Source organism: Ammospiza caudacuta, chromosome 36 (assembly GCF_027887145.1).
Source record: "Ammospiza caudacuta isolate bAmmCau1 chromosome 36, bAmmCau1.pri, whole genome shotgun sequence".
In the NCBI taxonomy this organism is placed as follows: domain Eukaryota; kingdom Metazoa; phylum Chordata; class Aves; order Passeriformes; family Passerellidae; genus Ammospiza; species Ammospiza caudacuta.
Genome location: NC_080628.1, coordinates 1,162,266 through 1,170,944, shown reverse-complemented (window position 1 = coordinate 1,170,944; position 8,679 = coordinate 1,162,266).

Sequence of the window (8,679 nt, the reverse complement as noted above, 5' to 3'; positions counted from 1 at the left end):
GAGTGACCACGGGGTGTCCCCAATGTCCAGGTGACCCCCCCCAAATGTCCCCAATGTCCATCCAATGACCCCCGGGTGTCCCCAATGTCCCCAGAGTGACCACAGGGTGTCCCCAACGTCCCCAATGTCCCCTCAGCCCCCCCCAAAGTGACCCCCAGGGTGTCCCCAATGTCCCCATAGAGCGACCCTTGGGGTGTCCCCAATGTTCCCCCAATGTCCCCAACGTCCCCCCAGTGCCCCAGAGTGTCCCCAATGTCCCCAGAGTGACCCCCCCCCCCCCAAAGTGTCCCCAATGTCCCCCCGGGGTGTCCCCAATGTCCCCAAAGTAACCCTCAAAGTGTCCCCAATGTCCCCAAAGTGACCCCAAAGTGTCCCCAATGCCCCCAAAGTGACCACAGAGTGTCCCCAATGTCCCCAAAGTGACCCCCAAAGTGTCCCCAATGCCCCCAAAGTGACCACAGAGTGTCCCCAATGTCCCCAAAGTGACCCCCAAAGTGTCCCCAATGCCCCCAAAGTGACCACAGGGGTGTCCCCAATGTCCCCTCAGCGCCCCAGAGTGTCCCCAATGTCCCTCCAGAGTGACCCCAGAGTGTCCCCAATGTCCCCTCAGCGCCCCAGAGTGTCCCCAATGTGCCCCCAATGTCCCCAGAGTGACCCCAGGGTGTCCCCAATGTCCCCCCAATGTCCATCCAATGACCCCCAGGGTGTCCCCAATGTCCCAAAAGTGACCCCAGGGTGTCCCCAATGTGCCCCCAATGTCCCCTCAGCCCCCCAAAATGTCCCCAATGTCCCCAGAGTGACCCAAGGGGGGACCCCGAGGTCTGAGTGACCACAGGGGGGGTCCCCAAAGTGACGCCCAGGGTGTCCCCAGTGTCCCCTCAGGCCCCCCCAAAGTGTCCCCAACGTCCGCAGAGTGACCCCAGGGTGTCCCCAATGTCCCCAGAGTGACCACAGGGGTGTCCCCAGTGTCCCTCCAGAGTGACCCCTGGGGTGTCCCCAATGTCCCCCCGGGGTGTCCCCAATGTCCCCAAAGTGACCACAGGGGTGTCCCCAATGTCCCCGCTCTGTCCCCAGTGTCCCCAATGACCCCCAAGGTGTCCCCCCAATGTCCCCAGAGCGACCCCTGGGGTGTCCCCAATGTCCCCAGAGTGACCCAAAGGGGGGGACCCCGAGATCTGAGTGACCCCGGGGGTGTCCCCAATGTCCAGGCGAGCCCCCCAAAAGTGTCCCCAGTGTGTCCCCAATGTCCATCCAATGACCCCCAGGGGGTGTCCCCAACGTCCCCAGAGTGGCCACAGGAGTGTCCCCAATGTCCGAGTGCCCCCCCCCAGGGCGTCCCCAATGTCCCCTCAGCCGCCCCCAAAGTGTCCCCAGGGTGTCCCCCCAATGTCCCCCTGGGGTGTCCCCAGTGTCCCCAGAGTGACCCCCAAAGGTCCCCAATGTCCCCAGAGTGACCACAGGGGTGTCCCCAATGTCCCCAGAGTGACAACAGAGTGACCCCAATGTCCATCCAGTGTCCCCCCAATGATCCCCAGAGTGACCACAGGGGTGTCCCCATTGTCCCCAACGTCCCCAGAGTGACCAACAGGGGTGTCCCCAATGTCCCCAGAGTGACCACAGGGGTGTCCCCAATGTCCCCAATGTCCATCCAGTGACCCCCAGGGCGTCCCCAACGTCCCCAGAGTGACCAACAGGGGTGTCCCCAATGTCCATCCAGTGTCCCCAATGTCCCTCCAGAGTGACCCCTGGGGTGTCCCCAATGTCCCCAATGTCCATCCAGTGACCCCCAGGGCGTCCCCAACGTCCCCAGAGTGACCAACAGGGTGACCCCAATGTCCCCCAAGCATGTCCCCAATGTCCTTAAAGTGACCACAGGGGTGTCCCCAATGTCCATCCAGTGTCCCCAACGTCCCCAGAGTGACCACAGGGGTGTCCCCAACGTCCCCAGAGTGACCAACAGGGGTGTCCCCAATGTCCCCAATGTCCTTAAAGTGACCACAGTGTCCCCAAAATGACCACAGGAGTGTCCCCAATGTCCATCCAGTGACCCCCAGGGCATCCCCAACGTCCCCAGAGTGACCACAGGGGTGTCCCCAATGTCCCCAATGTCCATCCAGTGTCCCCAATGTCCCCCCAACATCCCCAGAGTGACCACAGGGGGGACCCCGAGATTTGAGTGACCAACAGGGGCATCCCCAATGTCCCCAACATCCCCAGTGACCAACAGGGGTGTCCCCAATGTCCCCAATGTCCATCCAGTGTCCCCCCAATGTCCCCAACGTCCCCAGAGTGACCACCAGGAGCATCCCCAATGTCCCCAATGTCCATCCAGTGTCCCCCCAATGTCCCCCGAGTGACCACAGGGGCGTCCCCAATGTCCCCAATGTCCATCCAGTGTCCCCAATGTCCCCAATGTCCCCAGAGTGACCAACAGGGGTGTCCCCAATGTCCATCCAGTGTCCCCAATGTCCCTCCAGAGTGACCCCTGGGGTGTCCCCAATGTCCCCAATGTCCATCCAGTGACCCCCAGGGCATCCCCAACGTCCCCAGAGTGACCAACAGGGTGACCCCAATGTCCCCCCAAGCATGTCCCCAATGTCCTTAAAGTGACCACAGGGGTGTCCCCAACGTCCCCAATGTCCCCAACGTCCCCAGAGTGACCACAGGGGTGTCCCCAACGTCCCCAGAGTGACCAACAGGGGTGTCCCCAATGTCCCCAACGTCCCCAATGTCCCCAGTGTCCCCAGAGTGACCACAGGGGTGTCCCCAATGTCCATCCAGTGTCCCCAGTGTCCCCAGAGTGACCACAGGGGCGTCCCCAACGTCCCCCCCCCGATGACCCCTCAGTGACCCCGAGGGGCCCCTCCCCCACCCCCATCCAAGCCCCTCCCCAATTCGCGGTGGGTGGGGGAGGGGGCGGCGCCTCCGCAGCGGGGGGGGGGGGGGGAGGGGGGGGGGAGGGGGGGGGGGAGGGGCCCGGGCCGGGATTTTCCCACCCCTCCCCCCCCCTCCCCCCCCCCCCTTCCGTTTCTGCGCCGGTTTCCAAAAATAGAAACGGCCGGGATGGGGGGAGGGGGGGAGGGGCGGGAGGATGGGGGGGAGGGGCAAAGTGGGGGGATGGGATGGGTGGGAATTGATGGGGGAGGGGTCCCCAAATTTTCATTTTTTGGGGGGGGTTGGGGGAAGGGGTGGGGGATGGGATGGGGGAGGGGCGAGGGTGGGAATGGAGGGGTGGGGGATGGGTGGGAATGGAGGGGTGGGGGATGGGTGGGAATTTTAGGGAGGGGGGGGGTCCCCAAATTTTCATGATGGGGGGGGGGGGTGGAGGGGGGTGGGGGGAGGGGCGATGGGGGAGGGGCAAAGGCGGGGGATGCTATTGGGGCGGGGGGGGGGGGGGGTCCCCAAATTTTCACGATGGTGGGGGTGGGGTGGGGGAGGGGCGATGGGGGAGGGGCAAAGGCGGGCGGGCGGGGGGGGGGGGGATGGGTGGGAATTTCGGTGGGGGGGGGGGGGGGGGGTCCCCAAATTTTCACGATGGGGGGGATGGGGGGATTTTGGGGGGGAGGGGGATATTGGGGGGGGAGGGGGTCCCGCGGAGAGGGGGGGGGTGGGGGGATGGGGGGATGGGGGATTGGGGGGGGGGGGTCGCGCCCCCCACTCACATCGCGGAGCGGAGCGCGGTCGCTGCGGCCGAAAATGGCGGCGGGGGCGGCGCGAAACATCCGGGAACCCGCGGGGGGGGGGGGGGAGGGGGGGAGGGGAAAGGGGGGGGATGGGGGGGGGGGGGATGATGATGATGGTAGGGGGGGGGAGGGGATGGGGGTGGGGAAAGGGCGGATCTGTGGGGTCTGTGGGGGTTTATGGGGTTTTATGGGATATATGGGGCTCTATGGGGCTCTATGGGGCATCTATGGGGCATCTATGGGGTCTATGAGTGGATCTATGGGGTCTATGGGGCTCTATGGGGCTCTATGGGGCATCTATGGGGTCTATGGGGGGATCTGTGGGGTCTATGGGGATCTATGGGGCTCTATGGGCCTCTATGGGGTCTATAGGGCTCTATGGGGGGATCTATGGGGTCTATGGGGGCATCTATGGGGTCTATGGGGCTCTATGGGGCTCTATGGGGCATCTATGGGGTCTATGGGGGGATCTGTGGGGTTTATGGGGATCTATGGGGCATCTATGGGGCTCTATGGGGCTCTGTGCGGCTCTATGGGGCTCTATGGGGTCTATGGGGCTCTATGGGGGGATCTGTGGGGTCTATGGGGTCTATGGGGCTCTATGGGGCATCTATGGGGTCTATGGGGCTCTATGGGGGGATCTGTGGGGTCTATGGGGCTCTATGGGGTCTATGGGGGGATCTGTGGGGTTTATGGGGATCTATGGGGCATCTATGGGGTCTATGGGGCATCTGTGGGGTCTATGGGCTCTATGGGGCTCTGTGGGCTCTATAGGCTCTATGGGGGAATCTGTGGGGCTCTATGGGGCTCTATGGGGCTCTATGGGGGGTCTATGGGATCTATGGGGTGATCTATAGGGCTCTATGGGGTTTTATGGGGCTCTATGGGGTCTATGGGGATCTGTGGGCTCTATGGGCTCTGTGGGGCTCTGTGGGGTCCATGGGGGTCTATGGGGCTCTATGGGCTCTATGGGGGGATCTATGGGGCATCTATGGGGCATCTATGGGGCTCTGTGGGGATCTGTGGGGGTCTATGGGGGGATCTGTGGGGCTCTATGGGGTCTATGGGGCTCTATGGGTGGATCTATGGGGTTTATGGGGATCTATGGGGCATCTATGGGGTCTATGGGGTCTATGGGACTCTATGGGGTCTATGGGGGCATCTGTGGGGTCTATGGGGCTCTATGGGGTCTATGGGGTCTATGGGGCTCTATGGGGGGATCTGTGGGCTCTATGGGGTCTATGGGGCTCTATGGGGGGATCTGTGGGGCTCTATGGGTTCTATAGGGCTCTATGGGTTCTATAGGGCTCTATGGGGCTCTATGGGGTCTATGGGGCATCTATGGGGCTCTGTGGGGATCTGTGGGGGTCTATGGGGATCTGTGGGGATCTGTGGGGTTTATGGGGCTCTATGGGGTCTATGGGCTCTATGGGCTCTATGGGGTTTTATGGGATCTATGGGGCTCTGTGGGGCTCTATGGGGGGGATCTGTGGGGCTGTATGGGGTCTATGGGGGGATCTATGGGGTTTATGGGGCTCTATGGGGTCTATGGGGTCTATGGGGCTCTATGGGCTCTATGGGGCTCTATGGGGCGTGCTGTACTGTGCTGTGGGGTGGGCGTGGCTGTGGGGTGGAGCATCCTATGGGGGTCTATGGGGTGGGGGGATCTCTGGGGCACGGGCAGATCTATGGGGTGGGTGGGGTCTACAGCCTATCTGTGGGGTCTGTGGGGCACAGGGCGTTTATGGGGTGGGGGTTTCTATGGGGCACAGGGGGTCTATGGGGCGGCGGGATCTATGGGGCGGGGATCTATGGGGCGGGGGTTTCTATGGGGTGGGGATTTATGGGGTTTGGGGTCTATGGGGCGGGGATCTATGGGGCCGTGCTCCATCCTATGGGGATCTATGGGGCAGGGGGTTTATGGAGTGGGGATCTATGGGGTGGGGATCTATGGGGTGGGTGGGGATCTATGGGGCCGTGCTCCATCCTATGGGGATCTATAGGGTGGGGATCTATGGGGCGGGGATCTATGGGGTGGGGGTCTATGGGGTGGGGATCAATGGGGTGGGGGATCTATGGGGCGGGGATCTATGGGGCGGGGGTTTCTATGGGGTGGGGATTTATGGGGTTTGGGGTCTATGGGGCGGGGATCTATGGGGCCGTGCTCCATCCTATGGGGATCTATGGGGTGGGGGATCTATGGGGCGGGGATCTATGGGGTGGGGGTCTATGGGGTGGGGATCAATGGGGTGGGGGATCTATGGGGTGGGGATCTATGGGGGATCTATGGGGCCATGCTCCATCCTATGGGGACCTATGGGGCGGGGATCTATGGGGTGGGGATCTATGGGGTGGGGGGTCTATGGGGCAGGGATCTATGAAGCTGTGCTCCATCCTATGGGGATCTATGGGGTGGGGATCTATAGGGTGGGGATTTATGGGGTGGGGATCTATGGGGCCGTGCTCCATCCTATGGGGGTCTATGGGGGTCTATGGGGTGGGGATCTATGGGGTGGGGGTCTATAAGTTTGGGATCTATGGGGTTTGGGGTCTATGGGGCCGTGCTCCATCCTATGGGGATCTATAGGGTGGGGATCTATGGGGTCTGTGGGGCACAGGGCGTTTATGGGGTGGGGGCATCTATGGGGCTGGGGTCTCCCTTTAGGGTTTCTGTGGGTCTGGGGTCTCTCTGTGGGTCTCTGTGGATTTTTTGTGGGTCTGGGGTCTCTCTGTGGGTCTGGGGTCTCTCTATGGGGTCCCTATGGGATTTTCTGTGGGGCTGGAGTCTCCCTTTAGGGTTTCTGTGGGTCTGGGGTCTGTGGGTCCCTATGGGATTTTCTGTGGGGCTGGAGTCTCCCTTTGGGGTTTCTGTGGGTCTGGGGTCTCTCTATGGGTCTGGGGTCTCTCTGTGGGGTTTCTGTGGGTCTGGGGTCTCTCTATGGGTCTGGGGTCTCTCTATGGGGTCTCTCTATGGGTCTGGGGTCTCTCTATGGGTCTCTATGGGGTTTCTGTGGGTCTGGGGTCTCTCTATGGGGTCTCTCTGTGGGTCTGGGGTCTCTCTATGGGGTTTCTATGGGTCTGGGGTCTCTCTGTGGGTCTGGGGTCTCTCTATGGGTCTCTATGGGGTTTCTGTGGGTCTGGGGTCTCCCTATGGGGTCTCAATGGCATTTTTATGGGTCTGGGGTCTCTCTATGAGATCCCTATGGGATTTTCTGTGGGTCTGGGGTCTCTCTATGGGGTTTCTGTGGGTCTGGGGTCTCTCTGTGGGTCTGGGGTCTCTCTATGGGTCTCTATGGGGTCCCTCTGTGGGTCTGGGGTCTCTCTGTGGGTCTGGGGTCCCTCTGTGGGTCTGGGGTCTTTCTATGGGGTCCCTCTGTGGGTCTGGGGTCTCTCTGTGGGGTTTCTGTGGGTCTGGGGTCTCTCTGTGGGTCTGGGGTCTCTCTATGGGGTCCCTCTGTGGGTCTGGGGTCTCTGTGGGGTTTCTGTGGGTCTGGGGTCTCCATGGGGGTCCCCCCCCTCCCCCCCAGACTCTCTCAGGTAAAACCAAAGCACCTTTATTGGGGGGGGGGAGGGGCGGAGACCCCTCCCCAAAATAACGGGGGGGCGGGGCTTTCCAACGAGGGGGCGGGGCTTTCCAACGAGGGGGCGTGGCTTCCAACGAGGGGGCGGGGCTTCGAACAATGCAGGCGGAGCCTCGAACAACGGGGCGTGGCTTCAAATAATGGGGGCGTGGCTTCAAATAATGGGGGCGGGGCATCCCCAGCCCCTCCCCCAAATTTGGGTTGGGGGGGGGTGGTCAAGGGTCAGTGGGCGGTGTCCAAGGGGTCAAAGGTCAATGGGCAGTGTACAAAGGTCAAAGGTCGAGTGGGCAGTGCCGGGAGGGTGCCGGAGGGGTCAGGGGTCACTCAGGGCAGTGTCCGGAGGGGTCAGGGGTCAGTGGTCACTATTGGGGTGGTCAGTGGTCAATGGTCAGTGTCCGGAGGGGTCAGGGGTCACTCAGGGCAGTGTCCAGAGGGGTCAGGGGTCACTATTGGGGTGGTCAGTGGTCACTCAGGGCAGTGTCCAGAGGGGTCAGGGGTCAATGGTCACTATCAGAGATGGTCAGGGGTCACTCAGGGCAGTGTCCAGAGGGGTCAGGGGTCAGTGGTCACTGTCACGGGTGGTCAGTGGTCAATGGTCACTACTAGGGATGGTCAGTGGGTCAGTGGTCACTGTCAGTGATGGTCAGTGGTCAATGGTCAGTGTCCGGAGGGGTCAGTGGTCACTATTGGGGTGGTCAGTGGTCACTCAGGGGTCACTGTCAGTGATGGTCAGTGGTCACTCAGGGGTCAATGGTCAGTACTAGGGATGGTCAGTGGGTCAGTGGTCACTGTCAGGGATGGTCAGTGGGTCAGTGGTCACTGTCAGTGATGGTCAGTGGTCACTCAGGGGTCACTCTCAGGGATGGTCACTCAATGGTCACCATCAGCGATGGTCAGCGATGGTCAGCGATGGTCAGTAGGTCCGTGGTCACTCAGTGGTCACTACCAAGGATGGTCAATGGTCACTTGGGGGAGGATGGTCAGTGTCCGGAGGGGTCAGCGATCAATGGTCACTGTCAGGGATGGTCAGTGGGTCAGTGGTCACTATCAGGGACGGTCAGTGGTCACTCAGGGGTCACTATCAGGGGTGGTCAGTGGTCAATGGTCAGTGTCCAGAGGGGTCAGCGATCAATGGTCACTGTCAGGGATGGTCAGCGGTCACTACCAGGGATGGTCAGTGATGGTCAGCGATGGTCAGTGATGGTCAGTGACGGTCAGTGATGGTCACTCAGTGGTCAGGGATGGTCACTCAGTGGTCAGGGATGGTCAGTGACGGTCAGTGATGGTCAGGGATGGTCAGTGATGGTCAGTGATGGTCAGGGATGGTCAGTGATGGTCTGGGATGGTCAGGGATGGTCAGTGATGGTCTGGGATGGTCAGGGATGGTCAGTGACGGTCAGTGATGGTCAGTGACG